Source organism: Dendropsophus ebraccatus, chromosome 15 (genome assembly GCF_027789765.1).
Source record: "Dendropsophus ebraccatus isolate aDenEbr1 chromosome 15, aDenEbr1.pat, whole genome shotgun sequence".
Taxonomy (NCBI): Eukaryota; Metazoa; Chordata; class Amphibia; order Anura; family Hylidae; genus Dendropsophus; species Dendropsophus ebraccatus.
In genome coordinates, this window is record NC_091468.1 from 62,161,477 (window position 1) to 62,179,572 (window position 18,096).

The following is an 18,096-nucleotide window of genomic DNA, read 5'->3' on the forward strand; positions in this document are numbered from 1 at the left end:
GGAAACAAGAGGAGGAAAAAACAAAAGTGCAAAAACTAAAATTGGCAGGTTAATGAATTATTCTGTAAACACATCTCATAAAAAATATTTGTACTTTGGGACGTACAAGATGTTTGCTAATATTGTGAAACAATGGCTGTCCAATAATAGCATTATGGATTCAGATTTAGGGTCCTATTAGACAAAGCAATTTTTAACAATTAACTAACAATAAACGATCGCAAACGACATTGTTTATCACACACAGAACGATAGTTGTTAGTTATGATCGTTATTAGATCGTTTGCCCCACCTGATTCCAGCACAAGAAGGAACGATGGGCAATTACACTGAACGATTAGTGAACGAATGAGAAATTACAGCGAACAAATGCAGAATTACAGGAAATGATTAGCAAATGAATATCGATGATTTTAGGGTCAGATCTAAATCAACGATCAACGAACGATTTTTCGATCGTTGCCTGCAATTACACAGGAAGATTATCGTTTTAAATTTCAACGATATAACGATTTTCGGCACGATAATCGCCTCATCTAATAGGATCCTTAGTCTAACACATGTGAGGGCAACTAATGATGCAGAAGGAATGGCACCTGGAGACACTAAGGCACTAGGCATTACCTATGTAACTGTCCATATACTGAGCCTATATACTGGGTATTTTATATATATATATATATATATATATATATATATATATATGTATATATATATATATATATATATATATATATATATGTATATATATAAATTATAGACACACACACAAATATACTGTATGAGACAGACTGGACGAGACTTTTTAGGTTCTACAGAAAACATTTTTCTAAATCCTTTTTTTTTTTTTGTAAGTCTGCGATGGGATGGAACTGTCTATTCCTCCCCAATCCTTCAGAACACGCACATTTATACTGATCTCAGCAATAAATTTTTTGAAAACATTCTGTGCAGATTTTAAGCCAAGAAGAGAAAAAATATTTCCTGTAACTCTTGTAATTAAAATATTGGAATTAATCCAAATCTCCATGTTAGGAACACATCACTGCAAACATCAAGTCACGGTACAGGTGTGATTCCGGATTAGGCTGTCAGATAGGTGGCTCTTAGGAATAGGAAGCGCTTTCTCAGAATTCATTTGGCTGATATTATATTTCGTAGACTTAAATTCTATCCAACTTTTAATAAAAAAAAAAAAACTAACCATATTGTTTCTATATACTTTATAGATTTTTTGATACATGTATTTTTACAACATTCCTATAGAGTTTACTAGGAGCCATATAGCAAGGCCAACTCTCAGCCACCCAATTTACAGTGTACAGCGATGATCCATTCTTAACTATATACCAGGAAGTTAAACTGGTAAGAAAATGATTTATATAGATCCAGCTGTTATATCCTCCCAAAATGTAGGATAGCATGACACATGTTCGATAACTTGTCAATCATGTAGTTGGGAGGGGGGGTGATCTCCCCGCGAGATCACCAGGTATAGGCTGCAGTAAGTCTTTAGATGCAGCTGTCAACTTTGACAGCTGCATCTGAAGACCTAATTAGCGGACACCGCGATCGGATCGCGCCCGCTAATAGCTGCGGTCCCGGGCTACATGCGGCACCCTGGACCGCGGTGGTTCAGAGCGGGGTCGTCGCGCGGCCCCGCTCTGAACCCCCCCATACGTGCGAGGACGTACAGTTACACCCTCGTGCGGGAATGGGTTAAATAAGGTGTGGTTCTGGTATGTGACCACAGAACATCAACTCCATAATTTTATTAGTCCTAATAGTTGACATATATACTTTTTTGGGGGGAGGGGCTTGGGCCCTTATTCATTTCAGACTCTAACAATACCCTCATGACAGGTCCAGCAGAGCCGATCTTCTTAATAGATGGGGGTGAGTAAAGATGGCCAAACCGAATTTTCTGAACCAAGATTATTTGTTTTTAAAGATGGCAGCTGCACATTAAAAACAAAAAAGGGTATGCTCACCTATACATGCTCTCCCAATGTCCTCTTCCGGGTCTTCCGGGTCCCAGCAGTTTGTAGCCATCTCTAGCTCGCTCACTGACTGAGACGGAACAGCACCACGACCAGTGATTGGCTTAGTCGGCTTTCACTATCGAGACAAGACTCATAGCGAGCTTGGCTAGTGATTGGCTGAGCGAACTATTTTGCTCAGCCAATCAATGGCCATGGCAATGTACCGTCTCAGCCACTGATTGGCTGGCTGGAATTTTGGTGGCTACAGGGGCCACCAGGGACCAGAGAAGGAGGACACCAGGGGAGCATGGACAGGTAAGTAAAGATGAGTGAACTTTTTGAACCGCACTAAAACAGCTAAACGTCTGTAATTCTTATGCTGTCTTAGTTTGGTCTGTTTAAGGTTTGATTTGGACAAACCCAAACTTTACACCAAAGTTTGGTTAACCTGCTGAACCGAACCAAACCGACCGAAAAGTCTGCTTATCGCTAATCCTAAGCGGTTCACCTCACCCTAGAGACACAGAAGAATAAAAGATTGTCTGCAAAAAACGACCACTTGGTCCACCAACCAACCAACCAATCAACCAACCAACCAATCAACCAACCAACCAACCAACCACTAACCCTATGATAACTAAATGCTATAGTAGAAAATAGAAAGGAGTTCTACTAAGTCAAAATATACTGAAGAAATTTAGGTATAAAAGAATTCATATTTATTATTACACTGTGTAAAGGCTTAATATATATCAAAACTATACATAACTTTGTTCTAAATATAACTGTAGTTGAATATGAACAATTTATTATAATGGTATTGTTCTTGGACGGTATTACATAAATCAACTGGTTGTATATAACTTTAGTACATACAGAGCTCCCATTATTTAGGAATCAGATATCAGAACTTTGCTGTAAGCTTATGTTTATTCACGTCCTTACATAAGGGTGAACACATTATCCTGTTAACCCATTGTTTGCAATACACTAAGCAGGAGAATTTAAAGATTTTGCAGTTAGTTTCTAAGGAAATTTTAGTTTTTTTAGCTACTAGAAGGCTTACAGTTATATGTTAGTTAAGCTATTGATCGCTGAACAGCGTGGCATGTTCATTGTCTCTTTGTTTTCAAATCTAATCTGTTTCTAATCTGTTTCTATTTTCTGACTGTAATTCCCCCCCGCCCACACACACTTTTTGTACATGGTTATGGGGACTGCCATATTACCTGGACTTTTCTTAACAGCATTTAGAGACATGCTTTACAGTTAGGCTCATGGACATAGACGACAATAGGTAGAATCTGTCCCCTTGAGATGAATATAAAACATTGAGTGTACTCTGTGACCTGGTCCGCATGCTTCTGATTCCATACAGAGACAATATCACCATATGGTGCCCAAAGAATACCGTGGAAAGAGTACACAAGGGCTAAGTGTGTCTGAGACCAAAATTGGACCCATTTTTATGACAGCAACCAATCACAGCTCAGCTTTCATTTTTTCGGAATGGACTGTGTGGATATTGTCTCAGATGGTCTATGTTCACACATCATATTTCTGTCAGTAATTGTAGCCAAAATCAGGACTGGAACCAACAGACCAAAATTATAATGTTATGATTGGCACAGTTTCTGTGTTTTCAACCCACTGCTGGTTTTGGTTGAAAAAATACTGAGCAAAATACTGATGGAAATACTGTGTGTGAACAGACTGATAAATCTGAGCCATTGGGACAGATTTATTAAAGGTGCACCCCTGGTGTACGCAATGCAAAAGACAGACATTCCTACCTTTACTGTTACCCCAGTTTGCCTGATTGGGGGGGGGGGGGTGCATGGCATCCTCCTGCGCCTAATTGATCTTGGGTTACGCCTGGAATCAAACATAAACCATGGAAAAATCTACACCTGCTCCGGAGATCAAGCCTCCTCCTGGCCAACATAGTTGGATCAATGCAGTATATGGCTACTGCATTGATTCCTATAAGCAAATTACTGCTCATAGAAGTCCCCCAGGGGGACTACAAAAGTGTTAATAAAAACCCATCAATTTTTAAATGTAAATAAATCCATCCTATAATAAAAGTTTAAATCCCCCCCCCCTTTTCTATTGTTCAAATAAAAAATGTAAACAATCTTGCATGTTAAGATGCCAAAGTCCAAAATTGCTGATTTTTTAAGCACATCTGTCAAGAGTGTCATAACAAAGTAAAATTGGTCGTACAAAAAAAAAGCCATACTGTATATTAAAAGAGAAAAATAAGAGTTCTAGTAAGGCTAGGTTCACACTGCGTTTTCAGCATCCGTTTAACGGATCCGTTTTTTTTAACGTCTACAAAAATAGGGTCAGCAACGTTTTTTGGTCCGTTTTGGTCCGCCAAAAAAAACGGATCCGGTTTTTTTTTATAATGGAAGTCAATGGAAAAACGGATGCACACAAATGAATCCGTTTTTTGCAATCCGTTTTTCATTCGTTTTTTGCAAAAAACGGATGCGTTAAACGGATGCTGAAAACGCAGTGTGAACCTAGCCTAACAAGGAGAAGATAAAAATCAAACAGTTGAAAAGTGGCTAAAAGGGGTTAATGTAACATCCAGTCACAGTTTGTTGAAAAACACAAAAAGGAAAATTTTTCTGCAAAATGGAGGAGGCAATTTCAAGAAGTGCAGTACTCCACAGATGCACCCCCCCCCCTCCCCTTTAAGGGTATGTTCACACAATGTCAGTATTTTCATCTCAACATGTGTGAACATGACCTAAAGCTGTGTTTACGAAAAAGTTTTCACTCAAGCAACATAAAAAAAAAAAAAGACCATTAGGGGGCAAATAACGTCTGTTATTTCAGAATGAGGGCCGTTATTTGGACAATAACGTCCGTCAGTATGATATAACGGCAGTCATTTGACCTCAAGTGACAAAAAAAGATGATGTTGAAAAAGCCAAAGAATGAAAATGATGTATTGATGTAAAAATCTAAAAACATCACAATAAAAAAAACACAATCTATGCATGAAAAGTGCTAAATATTCAATATAAACTCTGACAAATCGGTATTATAAGCAGAGAAAATAACAAACTGTATGAATAATAGAATACCAGAACATTTTTTATATATTGTTATATCTTTCCCATTATGTTTCATAGTCTAATTGTTAGAATTGAGAGAAATTGTCTAATACTCACCCAGAGACAGCGCTGTCCAGCTATATACCAACTGCACTCTCAGACAACGGGATCAGTGTATATTAGCAGAAGGGATACCATTACAGCGTTTCATAATAATGTTTTGGGAGGGATTAGAATCATGTACTGCCAATTTATTCAGCAAATAGAATCACCTTGTGTGACATTCCTCCGTCAGGCTGAGGACAGGCACCTTTTCTTACATCTGTAATTGCTATGTTAAATAAACGATTCAGATGAGTTACAAGGCTAGGTGTGCACAATTGTGTCTAGAAGATTTAATATATGTAACACTATGTATGCATCTGTATCCATCTCCGTACAGTCATAGCCAAAGGTTTGGACACACCTGTTTCATTTCATGGTAATAATTTTTGTAGATTTATATTGAAAACTTCAAAACTATAAGGAGCACTCCGGAAAAACTCCCACCACTCTAGATCCAGGCCGACAAAGGTGCTCAACGACACTGTGGACAATGGTGCCGTAGACATCCGACAAAAGAAGAGAAAATCGGAGCACTCCTTTAACCCTTTGAGGACCAGGCCCAAAATGACCCAGTGGACCGCGCAAATTTTGATCTTTGCGCTTTAGTTTTTCCCTCCTCCCCTTCTAAGAGCTCCAGCACTCTTTCTATCTACAAGGCCATGTAATGGCTTATTTGTTACAGGAATAGTTGTACTTTGTAATGGCGTCATTCATTTTACCATAACATGTATGACGGAATCCCAAATATATTATTTATGAAGATATAAATAGGTGAAATCGTAAAAAAGAATGCAATATGGTAACGTTTGGGGGGTTCCTTTGTCTACGTAATGCACTATATGGTAACAGCGACATGATACTATTACTCTATAGGTCAGTCCGAACACAACCATATGCAGGTTACACAGATTCTCTAAAGTTATATATATATTTTTTTAATGAAATCCTTTCCCTGTCACTTACACTTTAACGCTGAGGGCTGCAGCGTGTCATTAAAGGTGAGGTACCGGCTGCTGATTGCAGCCGGCCCCCACCTGCTATGAGCGCGCTTCATAGCTCAGGACGTACCGATACGTCCAGGGTCGTCTGGGGACAGACTTCCAGGACATACCGGTACGTCCTAGGTCGTCTAGGGGTTAAAGCAGCAATGTTAGTCTTTATTCAGCAACCGGCAGTACAACTGATGTGAAGACTGAACTGGAAATGCTGTTTCACACATCACAGCGTGCTTTCTCAGAGCCCCTGTGAGGAAGCACGCTGTGACGTGTGAAACAGCTGTTGCCAGTTCAGTCTTCAGATCAGTTGTACTGCCGGTTGCTGAATAAAGACTAACATTGCTGCTTTAAAGGAGTGCTTATTTGTCCGATGTCTAGGTAAGCTTAAACCTAACAATATTAATATAGTAGTTTAAATAAATAATCAACAATCATTTTGTATTGTATCAGATTTAAAAAGAATGCAGCCTGCCAATGTGTCATTCAGGGAAAGGCTGAATAATGCTGTAAATTTAGGAGATTAGCATATAGTTTATGCATTACCTTTCACCAGAGGCACATGCAGAATTTTCTTAAGGTGTGGTATTTAAAAAAATAAAAATAAATTAGGCCTTCACACCAGGATACACATATACTAAGCCAATGACTAAACCATTCTGTTTCTAAATAAAAACTGCTACACACAAGGTGTAAGAACAAAGAGAACAAAGACGCATAGGGAGCAATAAAAGAAGTTTATTGAGATACACGTAAGAACTGTTTAAAATTAAAGCAATTCATGTGTATAAATAGTTATGAATCCTGTGTACAGACAGAGAAAAGGGGTGAGGCCTGTATCCTTCCTGGTACAAATAAAAATGAAAGCACAGATATAAATAAATAGTACACGGGCATAAATGCAGAAATAGTAGGTAGTAAATATCTAAAGAGAACCAACTAAAAACCTAGAATGCAATGCCTTGTCTGTTTCCACACCACATTTACACTATTAGGCTATGTTCACACTACGTAAAAGTACGGCCGTTGTTGCCATTGGCAACAACGGCCGTACTTTGTGCGGAGGGGAACATAGCCTATTGTTCTAAGGGATCCCGTGCGACGCCGCAAAGAACTGACATGTAAGTTTTCTTCGGCCACAATTCATTGCGGCTCCGGCCGCTTGCTTCATTGTGTCCTATGGGGAGTTCTGATGCAGGCGCGCTCTGATGCACCCGCATCAGAACACTACGGCCATAAAGATCATCCGGCCAGTACTGCAGGATCTGTGCAGAGACCAGCCGGGGTCACGTAATGTCCGGTCGTTCATGTTGTGTGTACATAGCCTTAAAGGGAATTTCTCAGCTCCCAGGCACTACCCAAGGTTCTGACAGTGTGCTGTAGCTGGCAGTCCCCTAGTGAGCATGGTGCCTTTTGGTAATTTGTCTGTGGAGTGGATTATGCACAATCTTGGGTCTCCTACTGTAATGAAGAATCAAACAGGAGTTTTGGCTCAGCATTTCTGCCTCACTCTGACACTCCTCACCACTCCTTCCTCTTCTTCATGAATAATCAATGCTGCCCGCCCTCCTGCTGGCTTAGCTGTCAGTCAGTGTCTGCCAACAGAGGACTGGTCTGCAATCAGATACAGTTGAACCTTTTATCCTGTGTTGGAGCTGTGATCTCGGGGTAAATCACCTGTCTAAAGACCACCAACAGTTTTTTTTTTTTCCTTTGGTTCGATTCCCCTGATGAAAAGGAACTATAATTATTTAGTTTTTCATTTTTCATGGTCTTGGAGCCCCTAGACCACAGCTCAAAACAAACTGTTGTTGGTCTTTAGACAGGTGATTTACCCCTAGACCACAGCTCCAATACAGGCTAGGAGGTTCAAGTATATCTGATTGAAGACCAGTCCTCTGTTGGAACATAGTGACTGATGTGAGTGAGCAGGAGGTCGGCAGCATTATTATTGATTATTAAAAAAAATCCCTCCATCCTATCCCCCAAATAATAAAATGACATTGTATTTTTCATTCAAAATAAACTATTACATAAAATATTAAATTAAGCATAACAAATATGTTTGGTAACGCCACATCAGTAATGAACCAAGCTCTAAAACTTATACCAATATTTATACTGCATGATGCAAAAAAGTTATATATATATATATATATGTAAAACTTGATATGTATAAACTATACATCTTCCCGCACGAACGGAAGATAAGAACACTAAGGATCTTGCAATATGGTGATGTGTATTTTTGATCACTTTTTATTACATTTTTTCTGGTTTTGATGTGACAAAGAAATTACCAATTTTGCAGTTTGGCGGGTTCTTGCACTTACCCCATTTACCGTGCAAGATCAGGAATGGGATGATTTATTTGTTCGGGCGATTACTCATACGACAATACTAAATATGTTTGTTTATAATTTATTTTTATTTATAAAATGGGAAAAGGGGGTGATTTAAATTTTTATTTGGGTAGGGGAGTTTTTTTTTTTTATTAATAAGAGAACTTTTTCTTTTTTTTTTAAGGTAATAAGAAGCCCCCCTGGGGGAATTCTATATCCACAGCACTGATCTCCCATTGAGATCAATGCTGTGATCCATGCATTAGATCAGTGCTCTATTGGTCTTGTCTTCTGCATCTAAATGGCTCATTTGCGGTCCCGGGCTATTAAAGGGGTACTCCAGTGGGGGGGCACTTTTTTTGCTGGGAACGGGGAGGAGGTGGCCGAGGGAAAAGACGTCCACTCACCTCCCTGGTTCCAGCGGTGGGTCCCGCATCGCGGCGCTCTGGTGGCCAGTTCCCGGCCGCTTCCGGGTGTCTGACGCGGGATCTGAGCGGACTTGAAACGGATCCTGCCTCCTGCCTTGAAAAAAATTACACAGTCAAGTATCTGTCTCTTATCAGTAAAGAAAAAATATCTACATTATCTTTATAGGAGTTATCCAGCACTACACAAACATGGCCACTTTTGCACCACTCTTGTCTCCAGGTTAGGTTTGGTTTGCAATTAAACAATGGAACTGAGTTTCAAATGCCACCCAAACTGGAGACAAGAGTGGTGGAAAAATGGCCATGCTTTTGTAGCACTGGATAAGCACTTTAACCCCTTAAGGACAAGGCCACCATTTCAAATGTCTGTGACCCCACTTTGACTTTTGGATAACTATGTATACTTAGACACCATGATGCTATTAATGGAGTATTGGCGGAATATTTTGATTTCCCAGTCTGCTCCCTCCCATCTAAAACAAAGACAAGCCAAACAATGTGTAACTTATCTGTTATCTCGGAGTAATCCATGAATAATTCAGCCTTGGGGTACTGCAGGTGAATTAGGATACTATCACAGTGAAAGATAAGACTGCACAATAATCTAACATTGCAAACATTGACATCATCAAAAGTTTAAAATAATTGTAACACTTAAAGTACAGTAAAGTCCTTATGACACGGAGCAATAACCAGGTCAATCAGGCCGATCCGGCCGAGACAATGATCAGCTAATAAAACAATCAGGTCAATAACTAACGATGTCCGTGCAGCCCTTGCTGCCTGATTATCATGTGACGGTTTCTTTAGGTCCAGACCTAAAATCATGGGGTGTTGGGCACACATTTCTACGAGGAATAGAGATGCAATGGATGGTGACTCTGCAAAGTAAATAAAAAACTTCTACATACCTGTCCACTCTCCCTGATGTCCTGCTAGCTCTGGGTTGTCCCTGCATTGTCTCAAGTCACAGACCGTTCAGCCGATCACCTGTCATGGTGATTGGCTGAGTAGTCTGTCACTTCACACAATACCAGGAGTGGGTTAAAGCTAGCAGGACATTAGAGATACTGGACAGGTATGTAGGATTTTTTTTATTTTTTTTTTACAAATGCTGCACGGACATTACTAACGATGTCCATGCAGCCCTCGCTGCTAGATTATCGGGTAGTGTATAGGCTCAGTAAGCGAGCACCAATCTAGGAGAACAGTGCTTGTTTACAGAAAGTCCTCGGGCTGTGTAATAGGTCCCTAACAGTTTAATTCCTTAGCTGACATAATTTACTGCATCATATGGCCATGCAGATAGGGTTTGTTCCAAATATGTATGTTTTTCTTAATTTTTATTGGCAGGCAAGACCTAAGGCCCCCTTCACGTTTCCGCGGCCTTTTTTACAATCAGGAAACACTGATCCTGAAGTCATTCGGTATGCTTCAAGAAACCATCAGTGTTTCCTGGTCATAAAAACACAGAAGGAAATAAAAAACTCACTGCAGGCTGCAGTGTTCCTCTAGGACAGCTTCTCCTTCGGTCTTGCGTGCATACGAATTACGGGGGGAGGAAGCGGCCTCTTGTGGTGGGAGGTGCAATGCTGCTCCCAGCCACAACAGTGATTGACAGGGCAGGGAGCCAAAGGCTCCTGGTCTGGTCAATAAAAGTGCCCATAGGGTTCTATCGGGTGCCCGTGCTGGATTTCCGGACAAATATAGGACATGTCACTCTCAGATTCTATTGTACTTAGGACAGTGTGTCTATATCATTGTGATCTTCCTCGACTGATTGTCACTCCGGAGTGAACTTGTAATGTGTGGATTTTACTACGCAGCTAAATTATCATTCTCATTCATATTCTCAGATAGCAAACAATTACAGCTCAGCTTTCCTGACTCACAATGGGCTGTGATTGGTTGTTATGTGTCTGATTTACGTCGTAGATTACTAAATCTGGGCCAGTATGTTCTAAGGTCTTTTCAGGTCACTTATTCACTATTTAATTAGATTTGTAAGACAAGAACCTGATGGCACCCACAGAATCCTCAACTTAAAACTTCCTGCCGAGGTTTCTTAAAAGCCATTTCTGCATTTAGACACAAAAAACGACTGACAAGTCACTGGACCGCAGGATCAAGCTTCACCCGACAATGCCAACAATGGCTCCCAGTACTCAGATACCCTTAATATGCTAAAGAAGAGCCTGTGGAGCCTCATCAAAGAGTCCCAAAACAGAGGACCAGCCAGATAACCCTCCGGGAAGGACCTTCCTGGAGGAATATCTGGCTGGTCCTGTGTTTTGAGACTCTTTGATGAGGTTCCATGGGCTCTTCGTTTAGATATTTATGTTTCCCAGGGGGCAATGCACCTGGGACTTCACTGCATTGAGCGCCTTCACTAGCAGCCGGCAGTGTTGTCGTTTGGCTGATCTCCCTGAGATAAGTTATCCCTTATGGCTCTACTAGGCATTGCTCCCACCTAGCCAGAATCCTGCTCCACACTGATGAGGGGCAACACCCCGAAACAGCTGTATGTGGATGGTTACCTAGCCTTGGTTTATCCCATGTCATTACATTGACTTATAGGGCCACTTAATATGGTGGTTTTGGTGGTTTCCTTACAGGAGTCGCCCCTTGGCTGGGTCCTTTCCGGAGGGATATCTGGCTAGTCCTGTGTTTTGAGACTCTTTGAGAGGCTCCACGGGCTCCTCTTTTGCATATTCATGTTTCCCAGGGGGCAATGCACCTAGGACTTCACTGCATTGAGCGCTTTCATTAGCAGCCGGCAGTGTTGTCGTTTGGCTGGTCTCCCTGAGATCAGCAATCTGTTTCTCTTACAGATACCCTTAAGACTTATGGTTAGGTAGAATGGACCAATCAGCTTTCATGTAATAAATTCATATAAGCTCGCATCAAATTTCTGAGACAAATGACAACTTACCAATAGAGGTCTGTGGCCAAAGGGATTGGTAGTTTTGAAGGAAGTAGTTGGAAACAACAAACAGGACAACAAAGACTGAAGAAAATATGTGACAATGAAAGAACTAGAAGATTGAATATGCAGAATTCTGAATTCAGAAAAAAAATAAAAAATAAATCCAAAATCAAATAGTAAAAACCCACATAGACTAGACAGACATTGGACAGCCTATAGGGGCAGAGCACAAAGGCAGCAATTTTGGACTTGTACCTGGAAAAGGTACAAAGGCAGCAACTAAACTAACAAGGAGAATGGAGCATCTCAGTTTTGAGGAACTATTAAAAGAGTGTAATCTGTTTAGTCTTGTGAGGGGACGTTTAAATATTAGGAATTTATTTAAGTGTATTAAGGGAAAAAGACAAGAGGGCACTGCCTCCACCTGGAGAAAAAAGAGGTTCAGTCTCTGGAGGCGACAAGACGTCTCCACCATGAGAATCCGTGGAACAGATGACACCAGTTGATTTTCTTTCAAATCAGAAATAAAAGTCAGAAAGTTATACAGACTTGTAATTTACTTCTTCTTAAAGTTTTCCAGTACTAATCAGCTGCTGTATGTCCTGCAGGAAGTGGTGTATTCTTTCCAGTCTGACACTGTACTCTTTGATGCCACCTCTCTCCATGTCAGGAACTGTCCAGAGCAGGAGAAGTTTTCTATGGGGGTTTACTACTGCTCTGGACAGTTCCTAGCATGGACAGAGGTGGCAGCAGAGAGCACTGTGTCAAAATGAAAAGAATACACCACTTCCTGAAGGACATACAGCAGCTGATATATACTGGAAAAGTGGAGATGTTTAAAGCGACTCTGTACCTACAATCTGATCCCCACCCCAAACCACTTGTACCTTCGGATAGCTGCTTTTAATCCAAGATCTGTCCTGAGATCCGTTCAGCAGGTGATGCAGTTATTGCCCTAAAAAAATACTTTTAAATTTGAAGCCTGTGCCGAACGGGAGTATCTGTGCCCTAAGTTTGAACCAGCCCTCCGCCCCTCCTCCCCACCCTCTTCATCATTAGGAATGCTCCAGGCAGATTGCCTCCTATTCCCCACCTGTGTCAGCCCGGCACATGGGCTGAATCATTAGGGACCTGCAATGTTCAGCATGGAGAAAATGGCATTCCTAATGATGAAGAGGGTGGGGAGGAGGGACGGAGGGGTGGTGCAAAGTTAGGGCACAGATACTGCTGCTTGGCATGGGCTTCAAATTTAAAAGTATTTTTTTAGAACAATAACTGCATCACCTGCCGAATGGACCCCAGGACAGATCTTGGATTAAAAGCAGCTATCCGAAGGTACAAGTGGTTTGGGGGGGGGGGGGGGGGGGGGTCAGATTGTGGGTACAGAGTCGCTTTAAATAGAAATAAATTACAAATCTATATAACTCTCTGACACCAGTTGATTTGGAAAAAAAGTACTGGAGTTCCCCTTTAATGCATATATAGAAATACAGAATGTATTCATCCTTCCCCTGCCTTGGTTGCACTTGATGGATGTGTCTTTTTTCAGTCTATGTGATTGTGTAACAATATAACCAGCACCTTAAGCTTGTAGCTAGACCTTTAAATACTGTAGACTAAGACTTCATCTAAAATTAGGCACAGCAAAAAACAGGCACAGAGCGGCAAACAGTAACCCTGCCACCAGCAACTATGGAAAGAATCAGAAGACAGATGAAGATGACTGGTCCTGTCATGCAGAACTAACTCAATAAGGACTAGAATAATTCATTAAATCAACCATTAAGCAATATCCTACTACATGTATTATGTACAGTCTGATGAAGGATATTCTGAGCAATCACTGTTATACTAATATCCTGCACGTTGCTTTGCTGCACTTTTTGTCTTTTATCACGTGTTGGCAGATGGTATCAGACTAGTTCACTTAAAGGGGCCCTCTGGGCAATATAAAAAAAATGATGGACAGCAGGGGTTGATGCAAAGATTATAAACATGTGACACCCTCTGTACTGCCGCTCCCCATCTCCTGCTGATCTTCTGTATCTTCCGATTCCTCCCGACATCACAGCCGCTCAAGAGCAATTGCCAATTGGCCAATGTAGAAAGAGAGAAAAAAAAAAAAAGACAAAAAGTGGGTGAACTAATGCAATGCTGCCCAGGAATTGGGGTACCGTAGATCCAGGTGAAGATTCTAAAATTGGGCTTCACCATATGATGAAACAATGTTCTGGATATTCTGATGGGGGTGGGGGTGGGCACAAGGAGCTTGTCAGGGTACCAACAGAACGCTCCCAATAAGGGTCTGGTATAGCAAATAAATATAAGAGAAAAGGTAGCAATAGGTTGTGCCCACTGCTGCCAATGGTCCAATGGTCCAAAATTATTTAGATAAAATTGGTTGGGAAATACACACAGGTGTTACGCATTTCAGGGGGCTTGCGCCCTTCCTCAGGGTATGTTTACACTGAGCAAATGTGGCGGAATTACGCGGCGGAACTCTCCTGCCTGCCTCAGTGTCAAACAGCGTCTCTATGGGATGGCTCGTGCGCCTCCCCTCTCCGCTCAAGGGAATGACATGTCAATTCTTTGAACAGAGAGTGGAGGAGCGCAAGCCATCCCAAGCTGAGGCAGGCAGGAGAGTTCCGCCACATACAGTAATTCTGCCACATTTGCTCAGTGTGAACATACCCATACAGTGCATGCCATTAGATATTTTACCCCATCATGACCAAGGGTCATTGATGCCCGAATGTCCAGGTCACAATAAAGCAATTTTCTTCATTACCTTCTAAAAGCCATAAGGCCTACAGGGCTGGTTGGGGGCTCATTTTTTTGCACCATGATCTATAGGTTATATTGGATACTTGCAGTGCAGATGGGAGTTTTTTTATTGCTTTTTGTTATTTTTTCTCTCTGATATATAATTAAAAAAAAAAACTTTAGTCCTGGTGATTTTCTTTTTTTCATTTCCGCACGATACAATACCAAATATTAATAATATAAAGTTTCTTTTTACTTTTTTTATGCATATATATTTTTTTATTTGTAAAATGGGAAAGGGGAGGATTAGATTGCATATACTAATCAGGATCAGGACTGTAGGCGCTCTGTTCGAGGCAGACTCTATGAGATGATCGCCGAACTGACAAGACGGAGGTTAGTTTTATACCTCAGAGACAGTGATGGGGACCCCCCAGTCAGTCAGTGACAGTTCCTTTTTCTGTCACTGACTTCCCTAAACTCTGTGATTGCTATATACAACAATGTTTAAGGGGGTTAATAACAGGCAGCTGTGTGATCACAGCTTCCTGTCATTATCCCTGACTCTTTGGACACTAATGATGTGTTCACACAGACAGATTTTCTGAAAGATTTTTTGAAGCCAAAGCCAGGAACAGACAATAAATAGAGAACAGGTCATAAAGGAAAGACTTAGATTTCCCCTCTTTTCAAATGCATTTCTTGCTTTGGCTCTAATCATCTGTCAGATAATCTGTGTAAATAGCATTATGTGTGCAGGGCTGATCATACTGAAGCAGCTCGGCACACATTATAATCCCTATATACGTATATACATGTGTAGGCCATGCTCACACGTCGTATTAGACCGGCCGTTCCGTGACCCGGCCAGGTCACAGAACGGCCGGTCTCGGCCAGGATGATCTTTCCGGCATCAGCGTGCGCCCGCATCAGAACCTCCCACAGCACACAATGAAGCAAGTGGCCGGAGCCGCTCGCTTCATTGTGTGCACTGACAGGGTTTCGTACAGCCGCAATTCATTGAATTGTGGCCGCAAAAAACTGACATGTCAGTTATTTGCGGCGCCGCATGGGATCCCGGCCGGAGCGTATACGATGTGTATACGCTCCAGCCGGAATCCCATAGAAATGTAGGCAATGTTCCACACTGCATAAAGTACGGCTGTTGTTACCGATGGCAACAACAGCCGTACTTTTACGTAGTGTGAACATATCCGTAATGCAAAGCAATTAAATATGGGGAAAAGCCATTTTTTCAACATTTTGTAAATTTTACCCCAGAACTAAAACATTTCTTGTGACAAAAAAAAAATCAAAGTCCAAATTTGGCTTGAAGGTCACAACAGGGTGAAATCTTATGCTAATTTCTATTAGGTAATGTTTTTAGAAACCTTGTTCTGTAAGTTCTAGAGGTATATACCAATATCATCCTCATATAGTAACTTATGTAACTGCCATCCTTCCTGTTTTCCAGGGCGTGGTGAATTGTCCTCTTAGAATTGCTGGTTCATCTAGAAAACTGATTTTCAGGACACGGTGTAATAGAGTTTTATTACATGTGCTGCCGCTGATCCATACAACCTGAAATACAAGAAGATTTATTGGTTTATTTGCATAGAAGTACATTATCTCTTTGCAAATAAAAAGATTGGATAAACCAGCAGAGGACCCGGGCTGTAAGTAGAATGGATAGGCTTGCCGCGATTACCTTACTGCGCCACCAATGAAGGCTTTTACAAGCCATTAAAATGCTTCTGTAAGTTTGTACAGTGGCATCTAAATGGTTAAAGGAGAGGTCCCACCAAATTCAAAAATGTCAGGAATCCAGAAGGGTCCAGGAAAATAATAAGCAACTACTTCTACTGATAGCAGCCGGGGGCCATTTGGTATTGGGGGGAGTCACGCTGAGGAAGAAAGTTACCTTCATCCTCATCCCACCATGTGTTATGGTGACATAACAGCTGGTTAACTTGCTGTTAGTTTCTCTTTAACACCTAGATGGTTAATAAGTAAATATTATATGTATACAAATGCTTATTATGTCTAAAGTATATTATTATGTTTAATACATGCAAATACAGTATATCATGTGTATATGTGTTATATATGCATATCAGTTGTATTTGTGTATAACTTAAAGTGACTCTGTACCCACAATCTGACCCCCCAAACCACTTGTACTGTCGGATAGCTGCTTTTAATCCAAGATCTATATAGGAAGTTGTCAGAATGTGAACACAGAGTGCACTTCTGAAGCTGGAGAACACTCTGGAAGTTTATATGTAGCTATGGGGTTGACTGGGGTTTATATGTAGCTATGGGGTTTACTGGGGTTTATATGTAGCTATGTAAAAAATTATACAAAATAGGTTTGTGTCACCCTAGTAGGACGGGTCACCCGACACTGTAGGCCAAAAGGTGGTATAGCAACATAGGTCGAAACACAGGCACAAGTATTCTTCTTTTCTGGAGTATTCTTCTACTTCTAAAGTTCCAACAGAGCACAGTACTACTTTGGTTGGGACTCTCAAGACAAACTCCTCTCCACTTCTCTGAACTCACTCTACCTTCTCAGTACGCAACCATGTCAGCACTGCTATTCTACCTCTACGCCGATCTAGTCCTGTCAAGTCAAAAGTCTATTGTTTGCTAAAGTGTTCCTTCAGTAAAGAAGAGTTTATTTATTTTACCGGGGTTCAGTGGTTTCCGTAGTGTGGACATACACTTAGAGGTTAAATGTTTCCTGTAGGTCTTGACCAGGTTTGCAGTCACAGCAGCAGGGATTGTGTTCCCCTACTCCATTTCTTTCAGGTTTCGGGGATGTCAGGGCAACGTTGATCTCCCTCCAAAGACTTTCTATTGGGTTCAGGTATGAGACTGTCTAGGCCACTCCAGGGCCTTGAAATACTACTTACACAGCCGCTCCTTAGTTGCCCTGGCTGTGTGTTTCAGGTCATTGTCATGCTGAGAAAAAATCTTGCAATATATATGTCAGCTTGGGACCAGGGAAGACAATGGACAAGTGCAGCCCTAGAACTTGCACCCGCCCCAGCTGTCCCTACCTAATTGCCACAACAGCCCTAAAATGGCAGCGGACAACTTGGAGGCGTTCCCTAACCTGAGCAAGTGAAATACAAAAAACAAAGACAGACGTACGAACACAATAAGGGGAAGTAAACAGTCCAAGTCAGTAACAGCCGGTCAGTGAGGTACAGAAGCAAAGTCCAGAGAGAGTAGTCTAAGTCCAAGCCAGAAATCCAATAGCAGAGAATAAGACAGAATGACAAGCTAGATCAAGATACTCTCACAAGTGGGGCTCTATCTCAGGCAAGGAACATGAGACAAGTGAGGATACTTATGCAACCTGTAGTCCCAGCCCCTGGCAATGATTGGGGCTGAGGCTCCAGGTCCTGCCCAGATACCGACAGCTAACTGGTAAGTCAGCTGTCAGTCAATAATCAGTGAACACTCACAACACCTAGTGCTGATC